A 21,749-nucleotide genomic window follows, 5' to 3' on the forward strand; every position below is an offset into this window, starting at 1 on the left:
TTTCTGCACAATCTTTTGAATTAGAATACGTCTTCCTTATTTTTACATGTGCGAATTAGAATACGTCTTCTTTATTTTTAATATATTAAAATTTTAAAATAAATAAATAATATGAACTAAGGTTTCTTTTTCTTATTTCATTCAAATAAAAACAAAGAAAATCAAATAATTGAGAATAAGAGTTCCACCTTGACTTCCAATTTCCAAGAATTAAATGCATGAAAGCTGAGATGACTCTATAACTAAGAACCAACTGGAATCAACAATGGAGGTGAAGTATTCAATTGACCATTCTCTATCGATTTTAGCAACGTGAGAGAGCCATGATCTTAACAAATCTCATGCATGTAGTTGGTATATTCTATTGTTGGAAACCTAAATGTAAAAGTCGACTAATGGGCTCATTTGTCACTTGGGCTGAAAATAGAATCTGATCAAATAAAAAAGTGGAGGTGATAGGACATCCGAAAAAAGTATTAAAATCTTTTGATTTAATAGTGACTCCATTAGCCCAAGACACTAGCTAAATTAGTCCGATGGCACCCCTATCCAGGTCCAATAGGCAGGGCCCACATGGGACCAGCACAAATAACTGTTCTATGAACCAAGAAACAAAACATCACAACAACTTTGGATATTAGGAGATAATAATGCTATAAAGAATAGGATGAACTTTCGATATTCAACATCTTTAAATATTCTACCTAAAAGAATTTTAAACTTCAATGAAGTTTATAGAAACAAAGAGAAGGAATTAATGATAACTAGTAAGGGAAAAACTGAAAACAACCTATTCAATTAAAACAAATAAAGCCTAAGAAACTAAATATTAAGAACATAAGAAGAAACAAACTAATTCAACTGAAACCTTTACAACAAGCAACGAACAAGCAAATCTGGGCTGGTACCGAGAGTTACTAGAGCTGAATCAGCCCAGTCTCTCTCCTCCCAGTTGCAGATGCAAAAAATTTATGAACCACACGACAAAACTAAGAAGCGGCAAGAAGTAGAGCAAGAACAGGCGTTACCTATATTGAGATTTTGGCCTGAGAGTGATCGATTTCTACAAAGAGAAACCTAGCCGAATAAGATTTATTCGACATCTGAATGAACGATGAGGAGAGCGAACGCGAATTAATCAGATATGAAAGGAGACCTGCTTCGAATAGAGAGGACAATTGGGCTAGCTTCTTGGGCTACTTCTAATTCCTCAAACAGATGAGGGAATTGACTTTAGTAGTGAAAACAGGGATGTGCTGCCATGTGAGATCATCATGAGTTCGGTCGCAGTGATAATGGCTGTGATCGATGGCAGTTGTGTGAAACTGAGAAAAGAGAGGGAGACCGACACCGAGACTGGCTGCGCTCTAATATGCCACTGCTGTGATAAATTGTAGGTTGCAGCGGTGATGAAACACCGTTGTTGCCTCTATTCGTTCGCAGGGAAGAAACGGTGAATCGGGGGGTTTTCCGAGAAGAAGAAGAAGAAGAAGAAAAAAGGAGAAGAGGAAAGAAGAAAGAGAAGGGGCGCGGGCGGGCGGAAAGACCGCCGCTGCAACTTCGGGCAGCAGCGGTTACTATTTAAAGCGAAACAGAGGGAGGAGGAAGAGGAAGAAGAAGAAAGAAAGATGATAGGGAGAGAAAATCCGAAGATGAGGATTGTTTTGAACTCGTCGTCGCTTGTGCTCTGTTCTAGGTTCGGAGGAGAACGAGGGTGAATAGTGTCTATTCTTTTTTGAATTGGAAACTTTAGGTTTAACTTATAGTAGGGTTAATGGCATTTTCGTTATTATGGGGACTCCGGGTGGCATCTTTGGAAAAATTTGGTCAAACCGGGGTTCAGGATGAATGGAGGGTTGAAATGGGTCTGACCACAAGGGGGTTGTCTATGGGCTAGTAAGATTGGCCAAAATGGAATCTTTTTTAATAGAATGGTTAATGAAGGTATTTTTGGCTGAAATTTGGCAAGGTGGGGATTTTTGGGCATTTAGGGTTGATTGGTGGGATCAGATTGGCCCAACTGGGCCTGGATTGGGTAGATCTAGAAAGGGTTCGATTCAATTAATATGAGATTTCAAAATGGAATCTTTGTGTGGTGAAAGGGCAAACAAAGGAAGTTTTGAGTGAAATTTCACATGCTAGGATTTCCAGGTAGTTTGAGGTGATTGGTAAGGCTGGATTGGGCCAACTAGGCCCAAATCGGGTGGACTTGGAATCCGATCAATCTGGGACTTTAAAATAGAATCTTTGTGCAATTGAAGGGTAAACGAAGGTATTTTGTGGTTGGGATTTCACAAGTGAGTATTTGGGGTGACTGGGATTTGATGATGTGGTTTGATCTGATGGTTGAATTGTAAGTGGGGGTTAATTGGGGCCATCAGATTGGTATTGGGTAGGTTTAACGGTGAATTTGATGGCTTTCAAGGTGATATTTGTGTTTTTTGGGTTTTTGAGTGTTTCGAAGAGGTCAGATGGGTCTAATTGGGTGTTTGGGAAAAATTAGAGGTTCAAGCGATGAACTGAGCAAAAATCATATGCTGACACCGGAAGATCCCAATAATCTACTCAGAGATATGGAAGAAGCTATTATGTAGGAAGTTTGATTTGAGTCGATACTGCTTTAGAGATAGGCAAGGATTCTAATTAATTCCTTCAGCTATCATGTCGTGTTCCATATTTTTGCAGTGATGTTAAGCTACAAAATCAATGATTTATCGAAGAGTTGGGAGTGATAGATTGATTCACAAAGAGATGTTATCACAGGCTAGTAGAATTGTAGAACCAACTGTGTCATCATTCGATCAAATGAAATGGACTTCATCAAGAGCTCACTCAACCCCAACAAATCCAACCAAATCGGCAGGATATCAGTGAATTGTCCTGCTCCCATAAGCTTGTTCCTCATCTGCAGTCATACTATCATTTGTTTTTGTCTGTTTATATTTTAAACTTTGTTGGGAAAGCGGTGGAAGCGAGTGGAGCTCCAGGGAACCCAGTTTTCTATAGGGTGACATACCGGAGGTGCCGTCGCCAGCATTACTTGCATCGGTGTCTACATATTAATATCGACAGAAAAAGGTCAATTAATTACTTTACCTCTCGATTATTGATTCCAGTTGGTTATCAGTTAGAGAATCATCTCAGCTTTCACATGTTTAATTCTTGGAAATTGGAAGTCAAGGCGGAACTCTTATTCTTGATTGTTTAATTTTCTTGTTTTTATTTAAATGAAATAGGAAAAAGAAACCGTATTTTTTTATTTATTTTAAAATTTTAATATACTAAAAATAGGGAGGACGTTTGAAATGCCTGTTACTCTAACTCACACATGTGAAATTTTAACATAAGAGTGCTGACATGGCACTCTTTGATATGGTGTACAAAAAGGACTTCAGGAAGGATTGTGTAGAAAATCCAGACTCCATCAAGTGTATAATCCCAACAATGACACCAATCTCTAGCTCACTTTGTATTGTTTAGTATAACTTTTGGTTATTCCCTAAACATTTGTATTTGATTTATTTGCAAAACTAAGAAAAGTAATTATAATATCATTTATTGACAACTAGGGGCCATTAGGCACCACATCGGCATAACAGGGAATAAATACCTAACCATTGGGAAAATCATTAAAATGAAGATTCCTCCAACTGTAGGTATGCACATAAATCAAGGCCAGATTTTATGAGTCTCTATGCATACGAATCAGCATGATGGGCTAAATGCTGAAGTGGTGCCTATCTAGCAACATTATTGAAAAAACGCTCATGGTTCCAAATACCGCCTTTGTATGCATGGCTGACGTGGGACATTATTGATTAAACAATCCCTAATACAGCCATCAAGTACAATTAATCCCGATTCGGCCTTTGCATTTTCAATGGTTTAATCCTAATTTTGCGATGTCTTCCATGTTTTGTAGATCAATAACCATCATTGGGTGAGACTCCAACTAAATCAAATAATCAATTGCTCCATTTAAAATAGCAGAATTAAATAATTTTAAATGATATTTTAGGCTGTTTTGGAAATTTCTCAATAACTTTTTGTCAATTTTCTATTTTTTAATTTCTTATTTTATGATAAATTAAATGGAGATTATTGTTTTCTTTATCTTGCCAAAATAAATAACTTTTCCAAGAGTTAAAAAAATAATTGCTCAATTTATAGGATATTACAAATCATTTGCTAGTAAACACCAAATGAGTTCCTAAAGGTATCATAGACATGAAAAACAAAAAGTTTCGTAGACTCTTTTTCTTATATTTATTGGTATAAAGGCTCCATTTGGAAAGAGTACAAAACCTTGTATTTGCTATTATTTTGTATCTATTTGTATTGTACATGTTTGTATTTATACTCTTTCCAAATTGAGCCTAAGGGATTAAGAAACACAAAATAGGAGCTCAATTTTGACTGCGTTTGGAAATGATCCAATAAGTGTGAATACAAATATGTAGAGTGTAATCATATAAATTGCAAAACTGGATTAGTTTTTCACTGACAAATTTACCTTCTTACCAAACAGACTTTTAACTGTAATGGATGCAAACATGAACTTTAATAAAACATGTGCTTTTTTTTTTTTTATCAAAAGTCCATTTGAATGCAAATTTACTTCTTTTTTATTGATGTATACTTTTACATCTTATTATCAATGTAAATATGCATTGGTATGTCATTTGTCAATGCATAAATGTAATGTTGTCAAACACAGACAAAAGTGAACCAGAGTGCAAATTTACACTGAACTAGGATTGACACTCCATTTGCATTGTTTCTGAATGCAGCCTTTGGTGTGGGATCGTGCTCATGTTGGGGATTTGTTAAAATTTAAATGGGCCCAACTCAAAAGCCCAAGACAATGCAGTATAAGTTCATCTAATTGGATACACAATTTCCAGCTAAGAAGATGAGGGGTAGTGCAGTCCCAAAAGTCCTCCCTCAAAATTCTAGTAAAATTGAAATATCTATGTTCTTAGTCACGACCATCAGCATTTTTGGGTTCTTCCTACTAGATTTGCTTGCTAGAAAACCAGCAACTTGATTGCTTTTAGGGATGGCAATTTTCCCCATCCCCGATGGAGACCCGACTTCCCTGACCCAATGGGGTCGGGGATGTGGATTATTTTGGCAAGGTGGGGACAGAGATGGGGATTAATAGGAATTCCCATTCGGGGTCAGAGTCGGGATGGGATTGAAGTCTCTTCCCCACCCGAACCCCAATTATTTATATTAAATGTATATTATTTATATTATTTATATATGTGTATATATATATATATATATATATATATATGTGTGTGTGTGTGTGTGTGTCAAAACATATTTAAAACATTATTTTATAATTTAAAATTTTTATTTATTTTAAGTAAAATTATTTTTCAAAAAAATACTACTGTCTAAAATAATTTTGGGGAACCCATCTCATTGGGAATTGGAGATGGAGGAATAAACTTTATCTTCAATGGGGATGGGAGTTAATTTCAGAATTGAGAGCGGAAACAAAGAATATGATCTCTGCCCTGAACCTGCCCCATTGCCATTCCTAATTACTTTCCCTATGCGCATTTTTAAACTTGATTCTCCACATGCTCTTTCTATAGTTTTGAATGTTTTCAATAGTCTTTGATTTTCCACAAAGGATTAATTGCTTTATTGATGCTATTAATGTTTAACTATTCTACAATATTCTTAAATGATAACATGTTAAAGAGATTTTCTTTAGAATATATTGCACCATCATTGGAATTATTATTATTTTTATCCTTCTTATCTTTTATCCTTTTTTTTTTTGAAGGCTGTAGTAGGAGTGTTGAACCCCGTACTTTGAACTCTGCAAAACGGAGTATATATTATAATTAATTGGCGCCAAACTTGATGACGGCTTAAAGTCTTTTGTATTTAAACCATTCATCGAAAGTTCTCATTCTTTTTCAGTACTAAACTTGTTTATTCACTAAAGCATGACATTGTCGAGCTCTAATGGCACCGCGCAAGCACCAATGGCATATATGCTAACCCTACTGAGCACTAACGACATTGGGCACTAACCTTAACTAAGAGACCAACTTAGGTTAGGCACGACAGGAATGGTGTTTTAGCCATCCATGGTTCGAGGGAAAAACTTTAGCTGTTGGAGGTCAACAGTCTATGTTATTGAGAGAATTTTTAAGAATACCACATTACCCTGAGAATGAGTAAATTAATAATTACATATTAATTTATTTTTATTAAAAACCAAAGCATGAATTTAAATTATTGAATTGCTCAAAATGTGCCCAACCTAGAAATTGTCTCAACAGTCTATACTATTGAGCCCCAACAGCCAAAGTAAACCCTGGCCCAAAGACAACCAATCCGGACTTCCAAATACTAGGACCAACGAGATAGGCTGCCCAACTTAGAGCTGTGGACAATTTGACTAACCAAAGACTACGACTAACATGTGAGTGAGCCCATGTGCGAGCTCCCTGAATATGACTTTGCACATGTGAGCTCCTACGCACTTGGATAAAAATGAATTGCTTCACAAGCTCTGAAATATGATGACCCATCACTATGGTTGTATTTGGTTTAAAGGAAAAAGTAGGGAAAAGAAAGAAAAGACAGAAAAACTTTTACAAACCTTGAATAGATTTTCATATCTTTCCTTTACTTTTTCAATTTTTTTCCTTCAAACTAAGCGTATATGAGAAAAATGAAGAAAGTCGGCGGTTTTTAAAGCCACCGGCTCAGGTATGCCCAAGGTGGCGGTGTTTCCTGACCCGCGGGTAGAAGTTTGAAGCAAGAAAAATGAAATGTAAAGCGGCAATTTATTTGATTTAGTGCGCGGTAGTATATTGGGGTTAATCTGGTATAACCAATTCAAATTAGAATCTCAGTTTTATTATTTTTTATTTTCTATTAGACTCTTTTCTTCATGAAAGAGGGTAGATTTTAACTTTTGCCGTCAAGCCACTACCAAGAGATTTTAATTTTTGTTGTCGTCGGAGTTAGAGCCCGTTTGACAAGTATTTTCGAGAAGATCTTCTTGTAACTCTGACAATCACGTATTGGACTTTTGACATAAGATTTGGACAGTTCGGAGATCGTTTGGCAAATGCACATCTTTTCATGCATCTTTTAGGGCCTTTCAACGTGAGATTAAAACCCAAAAGATGCAGTTCGAAATAGGCTTCTCACATCTTTTCGACATCGTGTCTTTTGGCGGCTAAATCTTCCGTGTGCCAAATGGGAATAGACCACTTTTTAGTCTTCTTGGCTTATAAACAGCCGAAAGACCGTGCAAAAAGACGAACCAAGTGGTGCTTTAATAAAGGATCTCTCTCTCACTCTCACTTCGGTCAAGCATTACAACAATATATCTAAGATAAAATTCCCGATTAGTACCATATACTTTGGCTCAAGTGACAATTTGGTCCCCGAACTTTAAAATATGACAATCCAATACTCGAACTTTCAATTGTGACAACCCGGTACTCAAAACTTTCATTTGTGATAATCTGGTACCTAGCGTTAACTCACTGTCAATCACATGAGATCAGGTGCATTTTAAATAATTTCATAATGCCAAAACTAACTTTTATGATAATATTCAAACCATTTTACCCTTTTTCTTTCTTTTTACCCTATTCCCCTTTCTCTTAATCTAGGTTGAAGCTGAAGGAACAAGATGAGAGGTGGCATTAACTGACCATTCTTCGTTCTTTAAATTTAAAATAGGCCTGAAAGAGAGATTCCCATGCTTTTTCTCTCATTTTTGTTGCATCTACAAGGGCCTGAGTCTTTTTGTACCTGAAAAACCAAAAAAATGAACAAAATATAATAACTCCACATATTCCTATGATTACAAGAACCCACTTGAATGCTTCTGGTTCGCTAAACAATGATATTGAGAAGTTCATCACCAAAACCCCATCCACCAATCCAAAGATTGCAACGACCAATGTTGCAGAACTAAGCAGGTCAATCTTTTAGTAAGTTCTTAAGTTAAGAACTTAACTGTAATCCTTCGTCGTTGGGACAGGGCTTAATTGATCACTTTCAAGACAATCTTTTGGTAAATCTTTAAACCCCAATTGTATGAGGGGGTGGGGACCAAGCATCAAATATAGGCCCATCAAAACGCGAATAGCAAGAGAGAGAGAAACCATGTCTTCCGGATTCTCCACCGGTGAGGGAGTCCTGTGTCCTAACCGAAGAAGGTTGAGCCAAACTAGGTGAAACCTATTCAAACCTCTTTTGTCTCTCTCTCTCTATTTGTGGGGCTTTGTTCTCTGTTCTATCTATATCGATAGGGTCACTCAAATCAGACACTTTGTCAACACTCTGCTGGAGGAACTTGATAGCTTCTTCCCCACTCCCCACAAAGCTCGATCTCCCACCGGTGTTGAGCTCAAGCTTTTCCAATGGTGAAAAGTTGTCATCATTGCCCAAAAAAGATAATGTTGTTAATAATGATTAGTTTGTGATTGATTGGATTACTTTTAATATGGTATAGACTTATTATACAGGTTTATAAAATAAAACCTCCACATAAAATATTCATTTAGGCCAATTTTGACAATAGTCTAATATATTAGCTTCTTCTCCAGAAAAATTGGTGAAAAGAACATGGATAACTTGGAATGTAAAATTTATCAGGGTTTAACTAAAAGAACATAACTAAATAAACTTTTCCATAAATTTTACGCAAGAAACACTTTACCCATGTAAGTGTGATAGCGCTACACGAAACGAGGCATTACAATCAAGATTTATACATCCTCGATTCTGATTTTATCTGGACCCCATCCACACCCGATCCGTTGATAATCCTACTATTTTGTTCTGAGATCCGGCCCCATTCCCCCACGCCACGAGAATTCAACATAAATATATGGGAGATATTCCGAATTCTACGTGATCTGAAAGTTTTTATTTGCAGGAGATCCGGACTCTCGCTCATAGTCCGATCTCATATAATGTCTTTAAACACCGCATCCAACCGTACATCACGAATATCTCCTGTGCGTCAGATTTTCCCACCACCCGGATCTCCTGCAAGCAAAAGCTCAGCACACACCGCTCAAGTGGAGGGACAATTCCTCCGTTTGGATGTGAAGCCTGCATTCGCTTCGTCTCAGTCCTACGGTGAGTGTTCTCTCTCATTCGTGACGTTGCCTGTTGAGAATCTAAATACCTTAATCGTTCGTTTTTCCTTGAATTGGATGCTTAAATGTCTCCGTAGAGCTCTTGATTGGCTACCATCCGGTGAAGAGTTCAATGCCTTTTATGTCGGTTTTTTCTCCCTCTTTTGCTTTGTCTTTCCCTTCTGGATTTGATCGTTTTTGAAGTTTGGAGCAGAGTGGCTTATCAAAATCTGCTGATTAAATTACTTCATGCGTACAAACACGGAAGGGTCAGTGAACATGCTTTGTTCTCTGGAACTGTTTTCCATTTGAGGCATTTTGTCGAAAAGAATTGGGCGAGCATATTTGATTTGCTGCCCTCATGTGGTTTTAGGTGTCTCCACTGATTTGATCCTGTAATATAAAGATTATGCTTGCTAGAGTGACCGATTCTTTGGTATAAAAGAAAAGAAAAATATAAAATTGAGGAAAATATTTGAAAATTAATTGTGATTTTGGATTGAGAGCCAAAGGGGAGTTCAGAGCTGGGCAATGTACTTCATTGGCTATGTTGCAGGTTCAGTGCGTGAGTGACCACTCTCCAGTAACTAATTTCTAATTTGGTTTCAATTCCGATTGTTAGTCTAGTAGTATATTGATACATACCTCTTCCCTTTACTGACAGGAGAGGAGGGTTCCCTTGAGCTATAATGCCAAAGCACCTCTCACAGAGGGCAGGTTACCTACTCAACGAGAAGGAGACCAGGGATAATGAAGGATAATTCTAATAATGATCCATTAGGTTCAGGGATTACATATATATAGTCACTCTGAGAGTGTTATATCAGTAATGGTTACAATGATTGCCAAGATTGGTCGAATAATAACCACCTAACAGTCTACTGAATCCCATAACCACCCACTTGAGTCACAAATGCCTGTATTAGCAGAGTTGGCATGATCAGATGGTTGCCTCTCGGGTCTTCTGATAAATGACCCATAACATTCCCACCCCCTTAAGTTGAGCCTTGTCCTCAAGGCATATAATAATGTATTTTGGGTTAGTACAGTCTCCTGAGTAGCACATGTTGCTAATGAGCACAGTTGGTAGAGGAACCAGGCAGCAATAGTAGTGCCTCCTTCACCTTTGTTCAATCCAATAATAATGCTCTCTTCCTTGTTGATCATCATTTTATGAAACCTTGTTGATACCTTCGTTAAAACCACATGATTAACAGAATGCCTCATCAATAGATATGAGTTGCTTGCTTCTCGCAGGTCCTTCTCAATCGCAAGAGTTAGGATTAATGTTGTTGCTTGCTTCAGATTCATTAATTCCAATGCTGATTGCCAAATCTTCCATCAAATTTGCGTGGTTGTAATGTAGGGCAGTACCAGCACCCATATGAGTTAGCCATCCGGAATCCGCAACTGCCGGTGTCAACAACAATGAGAGACAACACTTCTAGGCCTACCATGATTGACACCCCATGCACACTGTAATGTTGAGGTTTATATATGGTTGTCCAGTGAGATCACCGGCATTCAGAGCTTCATTAATTCTGACTAGAAATAGGAGATCACACTACTTCTCCTGAGGACAACAAAACCTTGGGTTGGCCACCTAATGGACATCTGTTGTTTAAAACGATAGCCTGAGTATTGGTGGTGTCAACATCTGTCATTGGGTGGCATGCAACAAGATGATCATTCCATGTAGCTTCCTTGAATTGCCAAAAAGGCAAGATCTTTTACTGGAATAAAAGAAGAGTTAGCCTTGGGCTTGTTGACTCCATTCTCATGCAATTTGTTGAAACCCGTTGTCTCTCCTTTAAGCCAATATTTGGTGCTAATAGGTTGGATGGTGAACGACAAAATGTTAGAGTGTCTTAACAATTCAAGAGCTCCCCACTTGATCTCCTTTGCTACGTGGGACTGGAGCCAAAACCAGAATTCTAGAGATGCTGTATAAGCCGCAACCATCACACAAACTGCATCACCAAGAAAGGCTGCACCAGGGTATCCAACTTCAGTCAAACTGCTCACGTTCAACCCTGTTGAGACATGAACTGGGTAGTATTTCCCTTAGTAGAAAAATGCAGCACTATCATACCTCATAAAATCCACAATGCGGGAATTTTGACGAGTAACAATCGCAGTAAGTATGTCACAAAAGAGAGTTTGTATCAGAAGTGGATGTTTTCTTGATAACTGGGATGCTAATTGCGCCCTCGACGTTGTACAGACCATGAGCTTCTTTGACTGCACGACCCAAGCAATGGATAGAGTGGGGTCCTCAGTTTGTGTAGGCTTCAAATTAATTTCTATTCCCACATTGATACTATGCAAAATTGCATAAAAGGGTTTCTCAGAATTCTTAGCTTCAACATGGTTCAGTAAATTGATTTTTCAAACACACAAGACCTTCCCAAACAAACCCATGCTAAATGGAGTGAAAAGAGTGTTTATATCTGAAAGAATGGTAGGATCCATCTAATGGACGCCAAAAAGGTTGCGGAATGGGTGGACGAATTTCAAAAATTTCCTACCTTCTCTCAACTGGGAATCATATTCCCTAAATTTGGAATATAGTATTCAAGGATCCTACTTGAACCATAATCAAACCAGATCTGTACCAAAAGATAAATGGGAGGAATATACCTGATCCGGAGAAGCAGTATCTCCCAAAGTTGGTGTTCACGCCCAAAGAATGCTCCAAGATCCGTTCCTGCTGAAGATGACACAGCTGTGAATGGAACAGAACCAGTAGGGTGCGTCCTACACACTGGATCCTTCACAAGAATCCTCTGGAAGTACTAAACACTGAATTCTTTTCAGTCTTTCTTGCAAGACTGATGTCAAGAACAGTTTTCTTGACTTTCTTTTCTGCAAAGATCTAATCTTGCAATGGCAGATGGCGGCGGTAGGAGGAGATCTCCAAAAACAAAAGGCTGAACTGTTTTCTGTTTTTCTGGAGAGTATGAATCAGATCAGATCTGAATTCGCAGGAGGTATCCTATACCTCTTCAAGGTGGTTCGAAATTTCCTCCTTTCTTCTTGATTAAGAAACCTCCTTTTTAGGAGTTATCCCAATCCAAATCAGTATTTGGATAGGGGATAATCTTAATCCCTTTTGTAGATAGAGTTAGCTTACTCCTGATCTTATCAGGAGGTTACCAGATTCAAATAACACTGAATTCTTTTCAGTCTTTCTTGCAAGACTGATGTCAAGAACAGTTTTCTTGACTTTCTTTTCTGCAAAGATCTAATCTTGCAATGGCAGATGGCGGCGGTAGGAGGAGATCTCCAAAAACAAAAGGCTGAACTGTTTTCTGTTTTTCTGGAGAGTATGAATCAGATCAGATCTGAATTCGCAGGAGGTATCCTATACCTCTTCAAGGTGGTTCGAAATTTCCTCCTTTCTTCTTGATTAAGAAACCTCCTTTTTAGGAGTTATCCCAATCCAAATCAGTATTTGGATAGGGGATAATCTTAATCCCTTTTGTAGATAGAGTTAGCTTACTCCTGATCTTATCAGGAGGTTACCAGATTCAAATCTAATTTGAATTTGGTCTCTAAGAGTGGATAAGGCTAAAGGCCCAATCCTTTTACTAACTTTAATCTCAAATTCGCCCCAAGGATGGGTGATCATATCAGCCCACCTCGAAATGGGCTTTTGGCCCATTAAGTGTTCAGTGTCTAATTACTTTCCAATCTGCTGCCCAGTTGGGCTTCTTTGTATGGCGTGGGACCCAAGCATTGATCTACACACCAGCCACATGGGTTCGGCCCAGCCGAATTCACTGAAAAACTCAATGAACCCCTTGAGTCCATCATATGGACCCTATGGGCCCAACACTTACATTAAGTGGTCCCTGGGCCAAGCCATCTTATAAAAACCCAGGGACTGTGGGCAGGTGCAAGATTAGCCCATCAGGTATTATCCTCAATGGCCCTACACTTAACCTCTCAGCCCTTAATGATCAAGCACTGCCCGACAAGAGAGGACCTCTCCCTCGGCTGCAAGGAACAGTGCCGCACTCTCCTCTCACATGGATCCTGGGAATTAAAACCATTTGCAAACAATTCGAAACCGAACATATATATATATAAATATATTAATTTTGCAAAAACAAAATTCCAACGATTGAAATCAACTACCGGCAGTTTGGTTTCCATCAGAGAGAGTGCATTCCTGATCATTACCCTTTGTCCGACAAAGTGGCTGATTCTGTCACTATGATTACCCACTCAGATGAATTCTCAAACTGCCCCAACATACCCAGGTTTTGATCCCCACTAAGGATCTCACTGAATGGCATATCAAAGGCAGCCTGATCCAACACCTAGTGAAATGTCATAATCGAGTCTAGGGGTCAGGTGTAACTTTCCAGTTTTGCCCATCTATCTCCAAGGTCCAAGGCAATACTGAAAATCTGGTCCGGTTCAAGGATTCAAGTAATCCCATACTGCATGTGCCTCAGGTCTTACCCTGATGGCTGAGATAGGCCATCCAACAGCTGTGAACATTTAAAACTAACATGAGTCTCTATAAATGTCCAGTTTTAGGGTTTTACACAGAATTAAACCAAACAACATGAATCAAACATGCACTTTATTTATTTCCACTAAATAACAAAAGTACATCAAATCAGATTGAAGCTAAGGGCATACAAAACTGTCTAACAATATCAGTATCAACGGTAATGGTCTCATGTTTGTTTAAATTGGGTAGTAATTTCGGATTATGGTCCAACGGTGTCATGGCATTTTTGTTGTAGGTGATGACTTGGAAGTTGGATTTGTCAACGAAGGCCATGCAACCCAAGGGCTGTATATTGCCACTGCATTGAACTTTGGACAAGATGACAGTGATTTGCTGTTCGGAAATAGATTGATTGGTGTTTTTAATGGATTGGAAGTAACTGAAAGACGTACCAGACTCTCCCAATTGTTTGAAGATGGCATGGAGATGGGTATCAATTGTATCCTTGGCAATAGCTTTGTTCACGGAGTCTACTTGGTGGTGGGATTTGATATTTCTGGCGTCAGGGAAATGAGTTTGGTGGGTGGAATTTACCTTGCCGCCAGAAGCCAGGAATCGGTCTTCTCTGCTTCCTTGTTGTGGTTCTACTATTCTATTTCTTATTTTCCTCGCATCTTCTTCAACAATTAACTGCTTCATCTCATTCTTGTCAGCGACCATGAGGATAGACTGGTTACCAGGGCCAGGATCTACCTCGAGGAGCAAGAGCTCCATATTGCTTCGAACAGATGGGTTAGAAGGCGTCTGACCAATGATCCGGCTAGTGTCCAAGATTGTATTAGACAAGTTCACAGAGCCCTGGTTCTTGGCTTCATCCTTGTTCAACTTCTCTAATGTGAGGGGGAGGAAAGGATCCAGACGAGAAATATGCCAACATCTCTTCGCCATTGAACCCTCTTGAGTCTTCTTGCACACACTATTAATGATTGAAAGGACCTCACGGTAGCACCCATTCAACACAGTAGAAATCTTGTAGGTGATGTCTCGAAAGGGGATCTCCACATCACAGTAAATGATCAGAGAATAGGGTAGCCGATTGACAAAATGGTTGTTGGGGGTAGTTGGAGATATAGACAAACCCATACGACCAACGAATTGATGTCCGGTGTTATAAACAGTAAAAGGGCCTTCTACTATGGAAAAGAAAAAGACATACCAGAGCTTGTAGTTGCCACTAAGGGGTGACGATGCCATCTTCGACAATGGTCTATCATTGGTGATTGAACATATGAGCAGAGTCAAAGGATGCCTTCCCCAGAGAAAGTCAGGCCAGAGAGGGGGTTCATCAATGGAGGCAAGAGAGGAAAGAAACAAGAATTCATATGGCTAATTCATGGGTCTTGGAAAACAGGACAAGGCAATTGTTCGAGCTATGGTTGGGAAACAAGATGGGGAAAATAAAGGCGGTGAATTGTTCATGACATTGGTGACCTGGGACTGGTTTACGAGGAAGGTCATTGTCTGTTTGATAGAGGGGGTGATGGAAAGACTGAGGTTCAGTGAGAGGGAGAGGGAAATGGGGTGAAGGTGAGGTTTGTCGCAGAAGGAACGAATAAACATACCAGAGTTGTTGGACAACATGATGGAGGGATTAGGATTTGGGGTTTGGTGGATCTCGACAGGGGGTATGATAGTCTTCACACCACCGTTTTGGACCTCGGCCACTGTTTCGCCAACCAAGGTTTCTGGATTTGGTGCCAAGCTTGAGTCCTCTGCAACCTTCAGTGCTCTCCCAAGAGGAGAGACTTGTAGGCTATGCTCCTCCAAAGGAAACAAGTAATTGACTCGCTCCCAAATTTGATCGAGAAGGGTAAGAGTCTTCTCCTGCCGTTTCTCCAGCCTGTTCGGGAGCTCTTATAACCTGTTCATCCTTTCCCTAGGACCAAACTGCTCTGATACCAATTGATACATACCCCTTCCCTTTATTGACAAGAGAGGAGGGTTCCCTTGAGCTATAATGCCAGAGCACTGCCTCACAGAGGGCAGGTTACTTACTCAGCGAGAAGGAGACAAGGGATAATGAAGGATAATTCTAATAATGATCCATTAGGTTGAGGGATTACATATATATAGTCACTCTGAGACAGTTATATCTGTAATGGTTACAACGATTGCCATGATTGATCGAATAATAACTGCCTAACAGTCTACTGAATCCCGTAACCACCCACTTGAGTAACAAATGCCTGTGTTAGCTGAGTTGGCATGATCAGATGGTTGCCTCTCGGGTCTTCTGATAAATGACCCATAACATATATGCTCATGAAAAGCTAACGTGAATGATCCTTGAGGACCTTGAACAAATAGATACTTTGCCATTGAACATTCTTGATCTTGGCAGTGAACTAGTAAATGATAACCTGTTAAAACAAATTGGAGATGGAAAAGGACGGGGGTTCAAGCAGACAAGATCTGGCATGAGACCCAAATTTGCCAAGAAAAGCATAGGGTAAAAGATAAGTTAAGCCCAAAGATGTTTAATATATACCCCATTTTGGTCTGTCTTGAACTTGATCTTTATCTAGTAGGTTAACTGAGTAGTTAGGACGAGACTCTCATGATAATTGTACAGCATCATGGTTCCTCTGAAATTAATGAATAATTAGGTCATGAAATTAGTTAAAAAATGTCAGGATAATAAGCTTAGTACTGTTTCGATAAAGGTCAAGTTGATAAACTTTCATTATGATGAATTTCTTTTAGATAAACTTTCATCATGCATGTCCTGCAAATTCAAAAGCAACAGGTTATTGAATATTGTTAATGTTTACTAACACTTCAAGCTTCAGTTTTTGGAGTTGCAACAATACAGGAAGAACACTAAGTGCATGAGAACTTATGCGACTGAGCAAGGAATGGTGTGGTGGAGGCTAAGGTGGTCTTTGGCAGGTAAAGTAGTAGGTCAAAGGGTTTTGGATTTATAACCTATAACTCTGCTGAAGATGTCAACAATGCAATATCATCCTTGAATTGTGCTTGTTTGAATGACAGACCAATCCGAGTAACAATGGCAGAATCAAGGCCAAGATGTCAATCTTGATATCCATATCTTTTCGTCTCCTGATCTCCTCTGAGAATGAAATGTTTTATTCTCCTTTTTGGAGCTAAATGGGTCAGTTGAAATGTATTAACTACACGACTTTTAGTCCCACAAGCACATCTGGGTGTAATTGCCATCTACCTAGTGGTACTTTCTTCAGCCTTCAGAATCATCCAGCTACCACAACACCCTTGGTTTCTTAAATTTTGTATTCTAATTTCTTAATGGTTTTGAAGTTGGTTTTATGCCATAGAATGAAGAGGAAACAGGAGGAATGTAATCATGTAAATGGTTTTGAAAATAGGAGTAAACAGGAGCAAACTATGGTGATTTTTCACCGGTTCGATAGCAGAAATTGTGAGGAACAAGATGAGCTCCCTAGGTATGGTCACCTCATGCACATTGGAGGTGCAAAAGAAGGAAGAGAAAAAAATAGGTAGAAGTAGAAGTGGGGAGAAAGAAAGGGCATTTTGGTAGCTTCAATTTCTCTGTTGCAGGAAAACTAAGAAAGGGAGGTATTTGCTCCTTCTAAAATTTTAGGGGGATTTTATCAATGTCAAGATATAGCAGAGGTTTATAGGATTGTCGGGAAACCCAGGGGAGGTTTTTATTTTTTGCCCTAGACTTTTTTATGTGTTATTGGGCAGTAGGGTATTTTAGACAGGGTTATCATTGTAATTTGATGTCTTTTATATATACCCAGCCAATTGCTAGGTGAGACTAATTGAGTTTTAAGTCTCAACTGAACAGGGAGCTTGGGTTTTCTCCTCTCTTCTGGCTGTGATCAGTTTTCTTCTTCTTATTTTCTCTTCTAAACCACTCCTGTAGCTAGTTCTACCAGTTTACATGGTATCAGAGCAGGTTGACATGGCCTGACTTGTCTTTTTCTACTCTTCCTCTCTCTCTCTCTCTCTCTCTCTCTCTCTCTCTTTCTCTTACAATCTATCTTCTTCTCTCTTTATTATTTTTCTGATTTTATATATAGAAGACTGAGAATGCAGTCAGGCAGATTGCTATTTTTTTGCGCCATTTGTGATGGTTCTATCCATCACTTTGTGTGTGGTGAATGGTGTGTAATGTGAGACCCTCAATTGGGAAATTTCAAGAGGGCATGGTGATCATATGGATGCAGAAGTTTGTGACTGGGAGATGCATCAACCAGTGAAGATTATATGCTGCAGACTGCAGTTTTGTGAAACAAAAGGTGAGTCAACTTTTTTATTAATGCTGAAAGCAGCCTGATTCTTGATTTGGTGACTGGCCGGTTGTGGTAAAGATTAGTTACCAGATTCTTATTACTTATTTGATTGGAAGTAGTGATTGAAATGGTGTCTAAACTTGCTGTGATGGTGTCACCTGACTTCTTACCCATTCAAATGACATCTACTAAACTGAACTAAAGAGAAGCTTAAATACCTAACCGAAAATAAACCCGAATATGTTACTCTGTGATTGGGTGCAAGAGGATGCTTAATAAAGACATGGTTATGGAATTTCATGGAATCTAAAATCAATAACAGCTTGATTTTCATGGATACTTTTAAGCCTATTTGGGAACTGATTAGAAGAATGTGCTCTGGCAGCAACAATATCACTCGTATAAATCAATTGTTCCCATCCTTCTTCACCTTATAGCAAGTAGATTGGTCTTTAGAAGATCATCTTTCTGAGTTGATGGGGTTATGGAGGAGTTGAATGAATTTTATGTTGCCAAGTTCTTGTTTGGTATCAAACTTGCATATGAATCTGTGAGATCACAAATTTTGGGCAGTCTAGAACTACCATCTATGGAAGAAGTTTTCTCTAGAATCCAAAGAGCAAGACTTTGAGTGACAATCTACACCCACTGTGGACTGTTCAACTTTGGTAGTTACTAGAGATGGTAGTGGTAGTGGTCTACATGGAGGTGGTTGTACTAGGGGTTGACCTGAGATAGCAGCAGGTGATTAAGGTTGTGCTAGGACCATGGATGTTAGATACTATACCAATTGTGGTTTAGAGGGGCACACCATTGGTTATTGTAGGAATTTTAATGGAGTTCAGATATGCACCCACTGTGGTCACGAGGGGCATATAGTTGAGTTTTGTAGACTATTGAAGAACTCTACTGTAGAGACTGATTTATGTTTCTTACATTTTCTTTCCTTTTTTGGCTCTTGGGACCACTTTGTTATGTTGTAACTTATGTACACTCTCTTTTGTTTTATTCTTTCTTGTAAGATAAGGGCATAACTGTCCTTTCTATAACATTGTATTCTTTCTTATATAAGTTAATTATTTCTGGGCGTGTGATTAAAGAGAGAACACACCCTTTCATTCTTAGCTTTTCTTCTCTGATTTGATCTAAGTTGACATGGTATCAAAGCAGGTTTTTCAACCTGTCCTTGATTGAGATCTCTTTAGGCCTGTGAGATCGACCCATCTACTCAAGTTTTGGATCTCATAGGTTGCTGTACTGATCAGCACATCTCTGCTGCTCTTTCTCCGGAAGATCGCAATCAGAAATAGGGTTTCTTCTTTTTCTCTCAATCGGCTACTCCAAACACTGTGAAACTTCAGATCTGATGTCACCCAGGTCAGATCTATATAGATCTATACTTTAGTTCTGGTTTGGATTCCTTTTGAAGGGTGTTTTTCCCTTTTTCTTGTTCGACAGTCCAGAAAGCTTACCTTTTTTGGACTGTTATCAGTTCAAAAACTGTGTGGCTGTTTTGTTTATTGGATTGATTTGGACCTTCGGCTGCTCTACTTTCTTAGTTTCCTTTGCTTACTCATTGCTGAAATGTCCATGGAGAAAAGGGATATTCTACTAGTAAAGTTCAATGGGACAAACTATACCTTCTGTAAATTCCATTTCCAGTTCTATGTTGAGGGAAATGGCCTATGGGGATTTGTGGATGGTTCCACAAAACAACCTGATGAATCTGATTCCAATGGGCTGAAACAGTGGAAGATCGACAATGCCAAAGTTGTGTCTTGGCTTCTTGGCTTCGTTGAAACTGAGATTGCTATTCCAATGAGAAGTTATCGAACTGCTAGTGAGATGTTCACCTATATGGAAAAGGTGTACCAACAGTCCAGCATCTCTCATCAATATCAGATTGAGACAGGGATATTTTCTTACAGTCAGGGTGAGAAGAAAATATAGTATTATGTTGGCTTTGTGAATTTGTGGACATAATATGAATTAGTTCACATGGGTGAAAGCACCTTTGCTTGCTGCATCAAAAATATGAAAGAACACTTTGATAGGAGGAAGGTCATGCATTTTCTAATGCATCTGAGATCTGAATATGAAATTGTAAGGTCCAACATTCTCAGTAGGGGCACTCCTCCCACACTTGACACAGTTTTGGGGGAGCTTCTCAGGGAGGAAACTAGATTCATTTGTCAATCGATCTTGAGGTCGAAATCTGATTCTGGAACAGAGACAGCCTTTCTGATGAATAAATCCAAGCCCAAGAAGGACTTGTCCCGTGTACAGTGCTATGAATGCAAGGAATATGGACATGTTTCACATTGTCGGAAGAAAATTTTTGTACCTACTGCAAACAACATGGACATATTATTCCTGAATGTCCTACTCGGCCAACATAATGCTTTCCAGACAACAACTGAAGGTGTAGATGCAGGAAGTACAACTTTAGCAGGAATAGATGAAAATTCTAGTACTCTTACAGAAGAAAGAATGCGGCAGCTAGTATCCTCAACTATTTCTTCTGTATTTTCAGCCATCGGTCTTTCGGGTGAGTCATCCTATTATTGTTCCTCTCCTAGTCACTTATGGATCATTGATTCTGGGGCTTCTAACCATATGACAAGGGCACACACTGGTCAGTCCGTTAAACCCAAATCTTTGAATAAACATATTATTACTGCTGATTGAGAAAAATTGGATATTGTTGGTTGCAATGATTTGTCTTTGACTACATCTGTCAATTCTTTCTTTCATCTACATAAAACTTTCTTTGTTCCTAAACTTACAATGAATTTGATCTCAGTCAGTCAGCTAGTTGAGGATGGTAGCATTGTTTTCTTTTCCCATGATGACTATTTGATACAAGACCAGTGCACTGGGACGGTGAAAGGGAAGGGGTGTAGACTGGGTCGGCTATTTGCCTTGGAATTCGAAAAGACACTGGGGCCTTCATCCACATCCTATTCTTACTACCACCCCTAGTACTAAGGTTATTTGTAGAAATAATTTTTGGCACTTGTGGCATAGGTGTCTTGGTCACCCCTATGCAAATAAACTTGAGTATTTGTTTCGTGATGATTATTTGTCTTCTAAAGCTACTTCTTTTAATAATGTTGATAAGGCTTGTATTTCTTGTTGCTTGAGTAAGAGCCATGTTTTACCTTTTCCTTCAGTTGTTGAACATGTTTCTGTTCCTTTTAAAATAGTACATAGTGATGTTTGGTTGTCTCCAGTTGTTTTCAGGTTGGGATTTAAATATTTTGTTACATTTATTGATGATTGTACTTGATAGAATTCAGGTCTGCCTTAGAGTTTGGCCTGACTAAGTTCAGTTATGTAGAAAAAGAGAGAATGATAGAGAAAGAGAGAAAGAGAGAAAGAGAGAAGAGAGAATTCTGGTTCGAACTGAAAGAGTCAACTTGTCATCTCCCATTCGGCCAGTAAGAATTTATATTAATATTAAAACATAACTGAAAAGACCTATGTGCCCTTTCTTAAGTTAAGAGCGCATATTTCAACACAACATTACAGATCAGCAACATCAATCAAGGTATAAAGATAGAAATACCTCTACGCTAACACTTCATATACTCCCAGCTTGTTACATATGTAGTCCACTCTTCCCCGACTCAAACCTTTTGTAAATAAGTCAGCCCATTGATTTCCTGTATTAACATGTGTAGCGTCTAGCTCTCCATTCAGCACCTTCTCCTTCACAAAGTGACAGTCAACCTCAATATGCTTGGTTCTTTCATGAAACACTAGATTCGAGGAGATATGATCTACAGCCTGATTATCACAGTAGAGCTTCATTGGAGTGTTAATGTTGTACCCTACTTCTTGTAGAAGGTT

The 21,749-nt window shown here is 38.9% G+C and overlaps 2 long non-coding RNA genes across 2 annotated transcripts in view; both read left to right on the forward strand.

Annotated features, from left to right (window-relative positions):
• The first annotated feature begins 8,740 nt into the window (after positions 1-8,740).
• Positions 8,741-21,749, forward strand: part of LOC148855343 (uncharacterized) — a 44,718-nt gene continuing 31,709 nt past the window's right edge. The window contains exons 1-2 of the long non-coding RNA XR_016112647.1: positions 8,741-9,135; positions 16,449-16,548. This is a non-coding gene — a long non-coding RNA (uncharacterized LOC148855343). The remainder of the gene's footprint in view (positions 9,136-16,448; positions 16,549-21,749) is intronic.
• On the forward strand, positions 9,146-10,177 carry LOC148855344 (uncharacterized). The gene is made up of 2 exons (XR_016112648.1): positions 9,146-9,699; positions 9,799-10,177. It is a non-coding gene; the product is annotated as an uncharacterized LOC148855344 (long non-coding RNA).

This window comes from Nelumbo lutea, chromosome 4, assembly GCF_056320005.1.
Source record: "Nelumbo lutea isolate HS-2025 chromosome 4, American lotus-T2T, whole genome shotgun sequence".
Classification (NCBI taxonomy): domain Eukaryota; kingdom Viridiplantae; phylum Streptophyta; class Magnoliopsida; order Proteales; family Nelumbonaceae; genus Nelumbo; species Nelumbo lutea.